The 14,770-nt window shown below is 34.6% G+C and overlaps 1 protein-coding gene across 2 annotated transcripts in view; it reads right to left on the reverse strand.

Moving 5' to 3' along the window:
* Window positions 1–13,158, reverse strand: part of LOC113514522 (neuroligin-4, X-linked-like) — a 103,755-nt gene extending 90,597 nt beyond the window's left edge. For both annotated transcript variants that reach the window (XM_031907977.2, XM_031907978.2), the window contains exon 1: window positions 12,868–13,158. The gene's annotated coding sequence lies outside the window, so the exon portion shown is untranslated. The remainder of the gene's footprint in view (window positions 1–12,867) is intronic.
* Between the last annotated feature and the right edge of the window lie 1,612 nt (window positions 13,159–14,770).

Raw genomic sequence — 14,770 nt, forward strand, 5'->3', positions numbered from 1 at the left:
AAAAAAAGTAGCCCTGTCGTCTTAATTAAAAATGGAAGTTTTAACTATTTTCTTGCCCCTTTATTTATTTAAAGTTCGACCGGAGTTAGCTATCAGATGCGAGAGGACAATAAAGAAGAATTTATGGATGATTTTTTCGAGGTTTATAACTGTTATGTTGGAACGCAATAAGTTACACGTTTACTACTCCTACGGGCATGCCGACTCACACATTCACATGAGACATGTATAATTCAGACGCGTATGTTATACAGGATCGTGTATTTGTAATCGACGTTACCATTTCTATGTAGATGTGGAACCGGGTTCGTAGGTCACAGAGGAACAATACCGTGTCTGCGTAACGCGGCCGCGAGTTGCGGGAATGTAATCTCGGTGCCCTCCTGTCCTTGACGTCAGCACTCGTTTGGATTTTATTGTTTATTCAGGTAAGCAAGTTGTATCCATTGCATGTTAAATAAAGGGTGAAACGTTAAAGTAATTTTTATACACCATAAAATGATAAGCTAATAACCGACCGAATCGAAGTCACATAATGGTATAAAAATACTCATGTCCCCCTCATACATTGCTATTTATGGGTATTAAACAGTCATAAATAGCCGTGTAGGTTCCGGTGCAGAATGGGCTACCTCTTAAGTCCTTCTTCGTAAGAGGCGACTAAGGGAACTTATGGTGGAGGGATGAGCAGCAGCATCTCTCTCAAAACATCATGAAAAGTCTAACTGCTGTTGCCAAGCTTGGCAACTACTGGCAAAACCCTATTTATGGAGGAGGCTATGTTCAGCAGTGGACAGTTAATGGCTAATTCAACAAACAGTCATGAAACTGTGTCAAACTGTTTAGTTTCCAGAAATAAAAATATGTAGCTGGAATGAAAAAGTATGTTCTTTTTTTTGACCACTTTTTTCCGATCAACCGAACACAAAATGAAATATAATATTTTCCTAATAGTAACAAAATATATCCTATGGAAACTACTTTAGGAAATATACCACAGCCAAGGTTTTTCTAATAAATTGATACCATTGTGGCATCAAATCAGATTTTTTTTTTGTTGTTGTAAAATATCCCATCTTTTACGAGCATTATTCTCATTGGGAGTTGTCAGGAGAGCAACATTTTTTGTTAGCTAAAAGCTTTAAGGAAGAAAACGATTAGATATTCCTTTTTTATCAAGTATGTTGTTCTATATTATATGAAGACGTATTATGATAAAGTCGGACTTATTCCATTTCAATCACTTACTCTCTCAGCTACCAACTCTCATAGAAAGACTTTTGTTCGTCTTATGCTCCCACCATCAAGGCAAGGCCACTATTTTTTAAAGCACTTGTAGTACTAAATAATTAAATTGGTAACTGTCGCCTATAGATTCGAATAGTGCTATTCATGGTACACCTCTTTTGCTGTCAATCTTAAGAACTATGACGTTATACCTCCACATCTTTAAATTTTATTACCATATTCCACCCTTTAAACCGCACAGCCATGCAAACACAACTGCTTTACGGCAGAAACACCAATGCACGAGTACCAGAGCAGACAACATTATACAAAGTCCCTTTCGGATGTATCACATCATTATTATATTAGCCTTTAACTGTCCAATGCAGAACATAAGCCTCCCCCTTGGAAGGTTTTGCCAGTAGTTGACACGCTTGGCAGGCGAACTTGCAACCGCAGTTAAGCTTTGGACAAGTTTTAAGAGGGACGCCGCTGCCCATATCTTATGCTCCCTTAGTCGCCTTTTACGATACCCACGAGAAAAGAAGGGGTGGCCTATTCGTTGTCAGGACTACACGGCTTTGGGTGTATAATTTGAAGTATTTAAACTAGTATCCATTCAAAATTGCCAACTTAAAATCATGGTCATAAAGTTCCCATTACAAATCAGTCCGAGAAAATGGTCAGAGCTCGTTATTTTTGTTATTACAACTAAATCCTTCCTAATGCTTGTTCGATATTTACCCAACCTACATATATCCTTTCTAAATTGCCCACAATGATATTCCTACCTACCTTTCAAAATGTTTGCATAATTATACGAAAACCATCAGTTGAGAAAACGGTCAGACCTTTTTGTGGCCGAATTACATCCTGGAAATTATAATATATTACCATCGTTACAATATCTCTCGTTCGTTACACTGAAATATAATTTAGTTGGATTATATTTCAGTGTTGCTAACGAACGCGGGAATGTAACGTTCGAATTCGAATATTTGGAAATGAAATAAAAAAATGTTACATCAAATTTCTCGTTCCCGTCGCATTGAATACAAACATGATTGTTACGAGTACATTTCAAAAAAGCTTAATAATTAATGAAGTACACCAATTTATGTATGAAAGAGTATGTATGTTTCCAAATGAAATGTGGTAATATATATATATTTGTTTTTCAAAAATGAACAATATTTCGTATATGTGAAAAAGTAAAGCTACCTTGTGGCTCCAGTTTACAGTGTTTGAAGTTATTGATTTTTTTATAATAACATATATCTGGCTCAAAGAATATCTAAGGCATTCCAACGGGGAAATGCTACAAGCGTTATGGAGAGCTTTACTTCGAGTACGAGGAGGTTCGAGAACGTGGAGATAATTTTGGCTAGTTATTGATTTATGTTGTTGAAGTTTCATTTATTTTTAAATAATATTGTACATTTTATAATTATATAATTATACTTTTAATATTTGATATAAACATATAATGGAAGAGTGATGTGAAAAAATATATAAATATATATACTATGTTGATACCCTCAAATGGTAATAGATAGTGTCCAAGAAGAGGCTTCATAGAATAAATTTACCATGGAGTGGACCTTTTTGACAAAATTTTATTTTTCTCAAGAAATTTATATAAATTACTCCTCCCGGGAAGAATTGAAAAGTCTATAATTTACTGTCTCTATCACCACTCTTGTGTGACAATAGGAAATTTTTAGTGCATCCGGAAAAACACCCTCCATAAGCCGCAAAGTCGATAGAACACGTATGGACTCTGCGGGCTTAAATTTTCGGAATACAAGCCAAAAGTAAAAAAGGCGTATTAAGACCATTCGTCCAAAGAACGACACTGACATATGTTGCTCGAAATCAAGAAGCATAATTTGCATTGGTGAAGATTTATGTCCTGTAATTATTAATAAAGATAGAACAATAAAAAAAGATAATTAAGAAAGTGAGACAGATCAAAATTTTGCAGAAAACAATGATAGCGATGATATTCTTTAAAGGAGTTCTTGATAGTGAACTATAATATAACAAGGAGAACTACTAAGAAGATCAGCAACAATATTTATTATACTTTTGATGTAAACGTAACTGTTTGGACAATAAAACACTTGTAGTATTTGTAGCAAGTGAAGGCAAACAAAACATTTATTAGCAAACGCGAACAGTAAAGGCGGGCGACGGTAGTCGAGTGCGGAGCGTGCTCAATTTGATTCCCGATTTATTCTCCTTGTTTGCCCCCCGGGTCAATATTTACACTCAGCCTTACAGCGCCCAGTTAGCACAATTTCTTGTCATTGTTCCAATTGTCCCATCTTCAAGTATTTAGATAAGGAATAGCATTGATAAGCGGCCTATTGAATAGTGTTTATATGCCGATTGTGTTGCTATATCGGTTTGTTTGTTTAGTTGAAAGTAATTGTATGTCTTCAAATCTAAAATTGATTGCTAATCATTCAATAGTATTGTAAAGTAGCAGTACATTTTTACTATATCTATAATCCTCGCTACTTATTACCTTTAGAGCTAGTCCTGCAGAAAACAGTCATCTCTTATGGGAAGTCCATAAGAGAGATAATGACTAGATCTATTTTTTTTTATACAACTTAGAATGGCAAACAAGCTGATGGCCCACCTGATGGAAAGTGGTAACCGTCGCCTATAGACATGAGCAGTACCATGGACATAACAGAGTATACTATTTCGCCCATGATACCCCTCATGCGTTGCCATTCCTGAGGACTCAGATGTTATTCCTCTGTACCCAGTAAATTCACGCCATATCCCACCCTTCAAACCGAAACACAGCCATTTAGTATGCCGTTGTTAATTATAAAATAACATCATACGAGAAATAACTCAGTGCTATACGTAATGAACCAACTTCACCAGACAGTATTCGGTAGTGACCTCAAAAATAATTTTTACCTTATATCATTTTTTTTTATATTTTCTTGTTATTGTGGTAATTGTTTTACATACAAGATTTTTAATACTCATTATTCAATTTTGTATTTAAAATTGCAGTGTGTGGTATACCAGAGTATAGAATGGGACCACCGTTTCCTTTCCCGTGAGTGTCGTAAGAAGCGTTAAGGAACGGCGAGGGATGGGCAACAGCGTCACTCTTAAAACATCTTTTAAAGCCTGACTGCGGTTGCCAACCCACCTGCCAAGCGTGGCAACTACTATCAAAATTCCCCTTACGGGGAAGTCCTTTATCCAGCAGTGGACAGTTAACGGCTGAAATAATAATAACAATATTTAAAATCATTCAAATAAAAACATAATACAATTTGCTGTTCAATTGGTTTGTTGCAATTTTAAATAATATGTTCTCAGTACAACTAGTCTTGCTTTATGCAGTGAAACTCGCTATCCTAACAACGTAACTACAGAACAATAATATAAATCAAGACGCACCAGATGGTCGAGCAAATAGCGAACTCATTCTCAAGAAAATTTAATTTCAATTTGTTGGAGTCATAAGTTATTCAAATTCCATTATAGTAGCTTGCAACGCAGCATTTCAAAGGTAAGCCATGGCCGGAGCATAATAACCGGCGGGCGTAAATAATTGGCCCAGGCATTACTAATGGATAGGGTCCGACCATTTCAGTAGTTAGTGCGTTCACAGAAACGATGCCTAGTTGTTGTTGGCACCCTCTAATAGAGCGTTGACCTGCAGAATAACTGAATATATACGCTGAATATGTTTCCTACAATAAATTTGGAGTGAAAAGCAATGTATTTTCCACACTAGTAAACGTATCTCTCGGTACTGCTCATATAAGTACATTTTAAAGTGACTGCTTAAAAGAAATGGTTCTATCGATTGCAAAGATTTATTTAGATTTCAGATTACAAAGGCCAAAAGTTAGTTAGTTTCAAATCTGTCAAATACCAAACAAAAACTAAATTCTCTAAAATCAGCCTCCTGCTATGTAGAATTCAAATGTGCTTGGCGAAATGTAGGCGTACCTAGTGTTACTTTCATCACTACCCTATTAAAATTTTCATTTCTTAATTCTAATTGGTAGGTTACGTAATCAAATAGCTTTTTTATATTGTCTATTTGTGTGTCACAATAATATAATTTCTGTAATGTTGCTAAAAGAGAATATATTTATATGAGAATTACCCAAACAAAAAGTCAATTCTATTTTAGTTTTTCTAAATAATAAAAATAAAAATTTAATTTATCAAAGAACAATAATTCTATTTTAATTATGAAACGTAAAACGATTGAATAATATATATTTTATTAGATCAGTAATCAACAATCAATCGATAATGTATTTGTAATTGTTTGTGAGCTGCGCTTTTGTCGCTGGAACTCTTGCTATTCACTACGCTTTTCAGCGAATATCTTTATCTCTTCATACGACACGATACCAATTTTTACCTTAATCTGCCTAATGTAAGTACAACTTGGTCTCCCCCTGCTCCTCCTTTCTTCTGTCTTATTTTATATTATAATTTTAAAAGTTCATATCATGTGTATAATTTACATTTTCTCACTTCTAACCTCAATGACCTTATTTGTGATACAAAAATGAAAATCGATTGTTGGTATACATTTAGCAAGTTCATGAAACAAAAGGTGAACAAATAATAACCATATATACTACAATTATCATCATTACGATATTATATCCATAACTGTCAAATGTGACGAGAATATTGATGAAGGCATTCTGTTATTGCCAAATTCTAATTAAAACAATATAATTATAATAAATTATTCATTGCAGATGAAATGTGTCACGAATTATAAAACATCAAAGTCCATAAAACTTGCTGCCAACAAACTTGTGAGTATACCACAGCCGACATCTGATCTGTCTAAAATTCAATCAACGCTGCTAAAAGGATTACAACGCAAACTTTAGCGAAGCCCATCAACACTTGACGGTATTTGGATGGAATATTAAAATTCCACTGCGTCAAGTCGAGCACTTTTAAAGAACTTTCAAAGAAGAAGATCCTCATAGAGACTGATTTTTTGTTTCAGACCATATTCTGCAAGAACGTTGCCAATTCTGATTTTCACAATCATTTTTGCAATCGATAGGATTCACTGTCGTGTTGGTTTTATTTTCATTTTGGTATTATTGTAACAGTTATTTTTATTAATAAAACAGGGAAGCAAACGAACATGCAGCTCACCTGATGATAAGTGACTACCGCCGCCCAAGTTCACCCGCAACACCAGAGGCATTGCAAGTGTGCTGCCGGCCTTTTAAAAAGGAATATACTCTTTTTCGATTGAAGATTATGATGTCGTATCGGTTCGGAAATACTGCTGCTGGAAATTGATTCCGAAGAGTGCTTGTGCGTGGAAAAAGTACCATATAAAAAGCACGGTGAAGGACCGCCGCTCATTCAGATGGTTGGGATGGAACTTTAGTTTATGGCGGGTTGTCCGGTGGTGAAAATCAGAAGCAGGTATCGATCCGAACAATTTCTCATTTATCTTTGAAAGATAGAAAAATTCCTTGAAGCAAAGCAAAATGTACATAAAACACATGATTTCACAGCTAAATTAAAATACCTACATATTTATAATGTTTATTGGTATTTATGTATATATATATATATATATATATATATATATATATATATATATATATATATATATATATATATATATATATATATATATATATATATATATATATATATATATATATATATGTGTGTGTGTGTGTGTGTGTGTGTGTGTGTGTGTGTGTGTGTGTGTGAATTTGTATCTTGGAAAATGTACTTATTGCGTATTTAGAGATAGGTATGACTATAGTGTTACTATATTGAACGTTTGATATAACATCTGAAGTTCTGTTGCATAACTTTTGAAATACAATTTGTACGGTAGTTCATTAAAGTGAGCGGGCGGGTTACTCTTGCCACTCTTTTGCTTTTATTATCTGCGTAAAACAACTTTATTGCGGACTTATCAGGCCCAATCTTGCTTCTCATCCCTTTTTCCTGCCAGAGGAAGGCCAACGATTTCCTCCTGGCAGCCGTCCCCCGAGCCCGTCATACTCGCAACAAACGTGACTTGAATAATTTATCACTCACAGCTCACGGCGTCATAATGGCAAATATTATGTGACGCAACGAACGCCAGCTATTCCCCCATGGCAGTTTTAACTGCTACGGTTAAATATTTACTGACCATAAACGAGTTATTTAGATGGCCCAATTATATGTGTTAATTACGACATAATTAACCTCGCGACACTCGCTCTTTATTGAGTAACAATAATTTTATTTGTGGCACTGAAATAATAAACGTTATTCTCCGTGTGGTGACGGGGTAAGACTGAGTAAGTATAATATGTAACTAAGGAGACAAAGCATCATCACTACATAGTATAAAACAAAGTTGCTGTTGCCGTCTGTTCGTCCCTATGTATGCTTAGACCTTTAAAACTACGCAATGGATTTTGATGCGGTTTTTTTTAATAAATAGGTTGATTCAAAAGGAAGGTTTATATACATAATACATGCATAATATATATATATATGTATATATATATATATATATATATATATATTTCTCCAATTTTGTATGATTTCATTCATTTCTTCCCAATCACAAATTTATATTACTTTTTACTACGTTTTGTCATATAACCGCTATAAAAAATGTGGAAAAAAAAAACAAATAACGTATTTCTACTTATGCCTGACTTCATATTACTAACTTGGTATACTGTACTGAATTTACGAGTATATATTACTATAAGATTTACAAATACTAAAACTGTTACAAATATTATCAAAATCTTTCCATGTTTATTCATGTTTATGAATCGAATCTTATGAAAATTAACTCTAATTGTCATAATATATATTTTTTTAATTTAATTCACTCATAATCTTATTTTCTGATATTGCTCACAACTTAGATTACATGTTTATTTTTGTTATTTACTTAAATTTCTTACACTGTATAACTATGTAAAAATAAATGCTGTGAATACCTATAATAGGCGTGTGCATTAATATTGTATTGTATTTAATGTTTGTTATACCTATATGTTATAATGCAATATGCTGTTGGTGTTCCCTAAATAAATAAATAAATGTTTCACTTTTCTTTAAAAATCTCATCCATTATTTAATTTCTTCAAAATTTCGCAAACCAATATTTTGTCCACAAAATTGCAAAAACGAAATGCCCTATATGGCAACATTGAAAAATTAGATTATATATATTAGAATTGGAATAAGCATCAATATGTAGCTACATATAACAAACATCACACAACGAACACAGGCCGTTCTCTCACGGAACGTGTTAGGTAAATGCGTTCCAAACATTTTGTGATTCGAGATTTACATCTGTGGAGTGGAAAAAGTTTAGATACATCTCACAAGTTTAATTGATTCCCGTGGTATTCCCACGTACTTTGCACACTCTGTTTGCAGGTCTTCGCAATTTTGGCAAGTAAATTAACTCAGAGTCAATTAAGTATCTAATCACACTCATATAAGACATTATATATTCAATATTTTCTAGAGAAACATATGTACATATAAATAAATATGTATACATTATTATATATCATTGGATATAGTTATTGCATTAAATTTTTAAAACCGTGCCTGTTGAGTTCCTTGAGAATTTTAACCTATAAACATATAAGAACATACCGAACCCAATTGTAAATTGTGATTAAATATATTCGAATTAGAGATTATTTCTATTCTATTCATAGGTTTATCTCAACGCTCCCAGGTTTAGTAAAATAAATACGAAAGTCGCTAGATAAGATTTATGGAGACAACCTTTAAATCTCTTGAGAGAAGTGGCTTAAGAACAATAACATCTTCGGTATTTACGAAATAAAGACATGGAAATAAAACATTTTAACGTTCCGCAGAGACTATGTGTAATCACAAACAGTAGAAACTTAACGAATGGGCTCCCATATGATTGTTTATGGAGATATAACAATAGAATATGATTAATTATACTTTAAACATAATAATATAAATATTTAAAACTATTTTCGGAGGCTCTATTCGCGATTAATTCCCTATTTCCGCAGGGGCGTCTTGAAAACTTATTTACTAAGTCTTTGCCCAGCTTCAAGTTATAGCAAATAGTTTTTGAAATTTTCTAATTGATCTTGTCTTGACTTCTATTATCTATATAATAAAAAATATAATACATAATCAATCCATTGGCCTGAATTCGTAAATAGACCTGCGTAAAAATGGAGTTAGGATACAGCGTGTCATTTTTTATCCCCGAAATGTTATGAAAGGCGACTAAGGTAGTATTATGTACCAATGCAAAAGAGAGCAAAATCGAAACAAGAATCCATTCCAAACTTCCTGTATAGCGTATTAACAGTATTATGGATTAAAATGTTTCTTTTCTGAGGAGAAATCTATGACTAGCAGTGGGATTTTAATAAAATGTTAAGGTAAAACAAGAAACAACTTTTCCCAAGGAATAAAAAATATCTTTTGCAATCTTTCAGATTAAATTGATTACGTAACCGAACAGTTTCTACAAAAGTAAAAAAATATATACATTTTTATATTTTACACGTAATATTGAGTAAAAGTTAAAAGAGATTTCACTTTGTATACTCTCTCGTTAAACCCTATAAAAATAGATTAGTTTAATTGTATAATACAGACTCGTTCCTCTAGCATTAACTAAAGGACCAGATTATTGCTTGTTATTATTTTATAAGACCGTTGGATGTACTAACTTCATTATAATTTAGGATAACAATGGCAAACGTTTAACTGTAAACACGAGTACTCACTGTACCCTAAGGGCTAATATAGATATATGGCTTGAACCTAAAAGTTACAGAGAAGCAGAAAAGTCAAATAAAAATTATAAGTACTATTTCATTTCACTTGAATATTCGCAAATATTTAACTTTTTATTCTTCTGATTAACAACTGTTGATTTTTAGAACCGTTCCACAATTACGGCAATCATGCGAAAAATCCTCTTCGTTTATCTATCAAGAAATTCCAAGTGACACAGTACATCTGAATTCCAACCCACCCACGGCCCTGACTTCTGTTTTCACTCAATTTAGCTGTGTACTTTGCATCATCAATCTTGCACTGTTCATTTGCTCTACATGTGCGATCCTTTAAAACATTTTTCTCATGTTCCCAACAAACATTAAGGAAATTCACGAGTATTGAAGTGACCGAATCTGAGCAGCTTCAAATATGGTAATGAAAAACCGTTTAGCACTATAATTTACGGTCCTCGTTGCGGTGGACGTTTTTTAATAATTAAATCTTTGTTGAGGAAGCATAAAATAGGGGGTATTTTAAAATTTTTAACATAATAGCATCTGGCAACAATCCGGAATGCGCGGGACATAAACGATGAGAAGGCGGGTCCTTCGCCCGCCAGCCTCTTCGCTTTTATTGCAGGCATAAAGCAAGTTTATTGCTCGCTTATCAGATGCTGAAATCAAGAAGTTTGCCCGTATACCCTACGCATTCGCCGAACCACGTCTGATAGCACACAATACCATTAAAAATATCCATTCGAAATATCTCATCTATTGTAGTAAAACAACTAACTGACTTGAATACTTAAGCATGCACAATCATAAAAATGTTTTCTGTGTAAGTAAACATAATTACAAGAAAGTTTTGTTTTATTTAGAAGATATAGGAACTTGGTAAACATGGAAAAGGGCATAAGTAACAGTATAGGAGTCCCGAAGAGCTTGGAAGCTCGGTACTTGAGATGAACAGTTAGTGAAGCGTTAAATTGACGAGATCGCGTAGTGACGCGTTAATGTATGAGACCTTTTTTAACAGCGTCAATCATTAGATCAGTATGTCAATGGTCTTAATGAATATAAATACAATAAACATGTATAAATTATAAAACAAAGTCACGTTTAGATTCAATAGAGTAATAGTCTAGTACCGTCTCATGTACACAGTTAACAGTAACATCAATCAAATATTTACTTTATCAAAGTTCAATTAGTGTTTGGGTTTAATTGAGTTAAGACTTCTAACTGTACCCGTATATTGTTATCTGTATCTTTAGTATGGTAACTCACTGTCTCTCTATTAATATAAAAAGACTTAGATATGCCAAAATTACAAGTAATAGATAAAGGTGCAATGCAAGTGTTGACCACGCCCAACTACAAAACTAAAAGTATATAACCGCGTATACATTGCAAACTTTGAAAACTTTATTTGAAAATGCTTCTACCTGCAGGTATGCAATTTAACAAAGCTATGATTATCAGTTACAGAAAGCTCGGTTGCTGTGTAGAATCAGTTGTGGTCATGATTGATATTACGAACATCGCTGATTGCTGTAATGACCATTATGTATTGCCACTCCTAAAATTTCTCTCTTTAGTGCAATTTAATTAAAAAACCGATTATTATCAACTTCTAGAAGAAATGATAAGAAAATATTTCGTAATTTAACACGTAATTCTTATTTTCAATTACCCATACATATTTGTTATATTGGTTTAACCAAATCGTAACCTTTATTTTTAAATTCAATCCAACATGCTTAATTTAACAGAGTACCCTTTTAGTTGCCAATTTCGCTTGGAAATTTAATCCTCTTATAAAAGTTACAGGGTAGCCGCGTTTTTGTAATAAACCCGAAACAGCAAAAACGAAATCCCAGGATGTCGACAAAAAGTTAGTGTTTCGACCAACGTTATGTTTGATCATTAGCGTTGTGTTTAAAACAAAACACAGTCCGTCTAAAGTTAGGTAAAACTTATTGCAGATGTAATAAAAAAAAAATTACTTTTTTAATAAGTCAACCTAATTTTTCACAACCAGTTGTCTTCAGCATTGATATTAATTAGAGCTTCGTTCCGAATAAAGCAAAGCTACTAAGTTTATCCTACGTAATTAATGCGCCTCATACGCACCCGAACCGATGTTAATTATTATTAATTATAGTAGCACTATGCGACATTCCCGTTAACTAACATCTGCTAAATGTTCAGCTTAATATTAATTATGTGACGACAAATTAGTTCAGCGATACCTCTAATGCTAAGATTACTGATACGTCTCAAGTTTGCTTCCTCAATTATTTACCCGCAAATATCAACGGAAAATGTATATTATGACAGTATCAAAATCGAGATGGAATCCAATTTAATTTCATTGACATTCTGATAAATGACTTCCTTTTTTCAAAAGGCCTCGACTGTACTCGAGTTTTATCTCTCTGAAAGGTTGAAGGTTGTTTTATGCATTTATTTGAAGGGACAGAAAATCACGAGCAAAACAATCTAAGCTTGTGAGTGTGGGTCAAGTAGTTTAGTAGTACGTTCGAGTTGAAAGCAGTGTCGTTTGGAATATTAAAGGGCTGCTTATCCGCGGGGCTTCACAATGCGCACACCCTTCATTTATACGTTAATCTGTGCTCGTATCATATTCACATAATCCTCGTTGAAGGTCGCGCCCATTCAAGAAGGGATCGAGGTGAACTTCTCAAATTAAACATTAAATGCGTGAAGCTCTGCCTCGGCTCGTTCGTCTTTATAACTCGTTAAGCAGTGACAGGGATGAGACTTATTAATGTTAGGAGCATACTGGCACAAGGGCCACTAAATATTACATGCGACCCACCTGGAGCGGTGCCGGCTCTCCGAGGTAGCCCCGATCTATTATTCACTCGACGACACTAGCATACATTTCCGAAAATTCACCATAGCACAGTATCGAGAGCACTTCACGTCACACCTGTCCCGAGCCACAAAGCGCGTTATATCGTTGAGGTTAAATTGAATTCTATTGTAAAGCAAACACGGCGGTACGGTGAGCGGCCGGGAGAGCGGAGATATTCCCGAGCGCCGTAAGGGTTGAGGGTGCGTCGCGAGAGGACGTACTCCGTGCAAGATGGCCGGCGGGCGCCGCGCGACTGGCAGGCTGGCTCGCGACCGTATCGCCGAGCTCGCGCCCGCGCTCACGCTTCACGCTCCACGCTCCACGCTTGCCGTATGACGTGAAAGCCCGTTTGCAACCTGGTTTTTCGTAGCATGGCCTAAGGCCGATTGTTGAACACACAATGCACCTTGGAAAATTTACAGTTCTTCATAGCAGGGTTAGAAACAATAAAAAATATCAATGTATATGTTTGTACAATTCTCGTTATTAGAGTTAGTATAGAGAGGCAGATGATTTCAGATTATGATAAATACAAAATTAATAAATAAATATCAATGTGGTATGATTGACAGGAATTTGTATTACTGCCGTGTGACCAGAATGCAAATGGACTGTGGCCTTGTTCATCTTAATTTCTTCGAGTAAACCACATGATCTACCAGGAAATAAACAAACTACTTCCTTTACCTATGCATATTAATATTACTGATACTTGGGTAGTGTCTCAATTAGGGAGGAAAGGGATTGTTAGTAATGGAGACTGAGAATCCCATTGCTAGCAATATACCCAACCAGGTCGACCTCCTCGCGGTTCCCCGTGGAAACTATCATCGTTAATTCCTGATGAATTCATCATGATGGGCTAACTGGCCTGTTTTCATTCTCATCTGTCACCCTTCACTAGTGCTCCGCCAGCGTATCCCGTTAGCGCAGGCGGGGTTACCATACCATTTTCACCATGACATTTTTATTATCCTGATTAGTGAGTACTTCAGTTATTAATATAAGACTGTTTAAAAAAAATATCGAAATATACTTTCCATTTATTATGGGAAACTATCATCAGAGGGAGACTTTGTACAAAAGTCGATTGCTTGAGTACCTCTGTCCCATTCGTGTTTCAACCGTGAAGCAGTTGTATTTGCATGGCTATGCTTCGGTTTGAAGAGTGGGATATGGCGTGGATTTACTGGATACGGAGGAATAACACCTGCGTCCTCAGGAATGGCAACGCATGGGGAGTATCATGGGCGAAACAGTATGCTCTGTTACGTCCATGGTACTGCTCATGTCTATAGGCGACGGTTACCACTTTCCATCAGATGGGCCGTCAGCTTGTTTGCCATTCTAAGTTACATAAAAAAAATGTTATTAATGATATAAAAGCCCATCGTTGTCGCTGACAATGTAACTTTGGAATTCTTACAATCGTTTAAGTATTTCTCAAATATATCCATTATAAATAAAAAAACCTAATGTTTTCTTTTTATAATATTGGTTTAGATGAATAGTAATGCAATATAAAGTAATTATCCATTAGCCTGAGTGGTAATGGTTGCACGGTAAAAGGCTTTATGTGGTTAATGGCAGGGCCTTTTACGTCTTTTCTTCAGATTCTTGAACTGAAATGAAGAAAAATAAACATTTTGAATTTGTACTGTGCGATAAATTACATAGATTTATTTATTTATTTATTTTTATACTTCATTGCACCATTTACAAAATATTAAATACAATTATTTTTAATAAAAAGCGATAAAAAAGGCAGCATTATCGCTAAGCAATTTCTTCCAGACAAAGTTTGGGTAGAGAACATTGTGAAAAAAGACAAAGGGTAGGTGGTCCCACTATTATATATAAACTA

Source organism: Galleria mellonella, unplaced genomic scaffold (genome assembly GCF_026898425.1).
Source record: "Galleria mellonella isolate WM207_F2 unplaced genomic scaffold, CSIRO_AGI_GalMel_v1 utg654, whole genome shotgun sequence".
Lineage (NCBI taxonomy): Eukaryota > Metazoa > Arthropoda > Insecta > Lepidoptera > Pyralidae > Galleria > Galleria mellonella.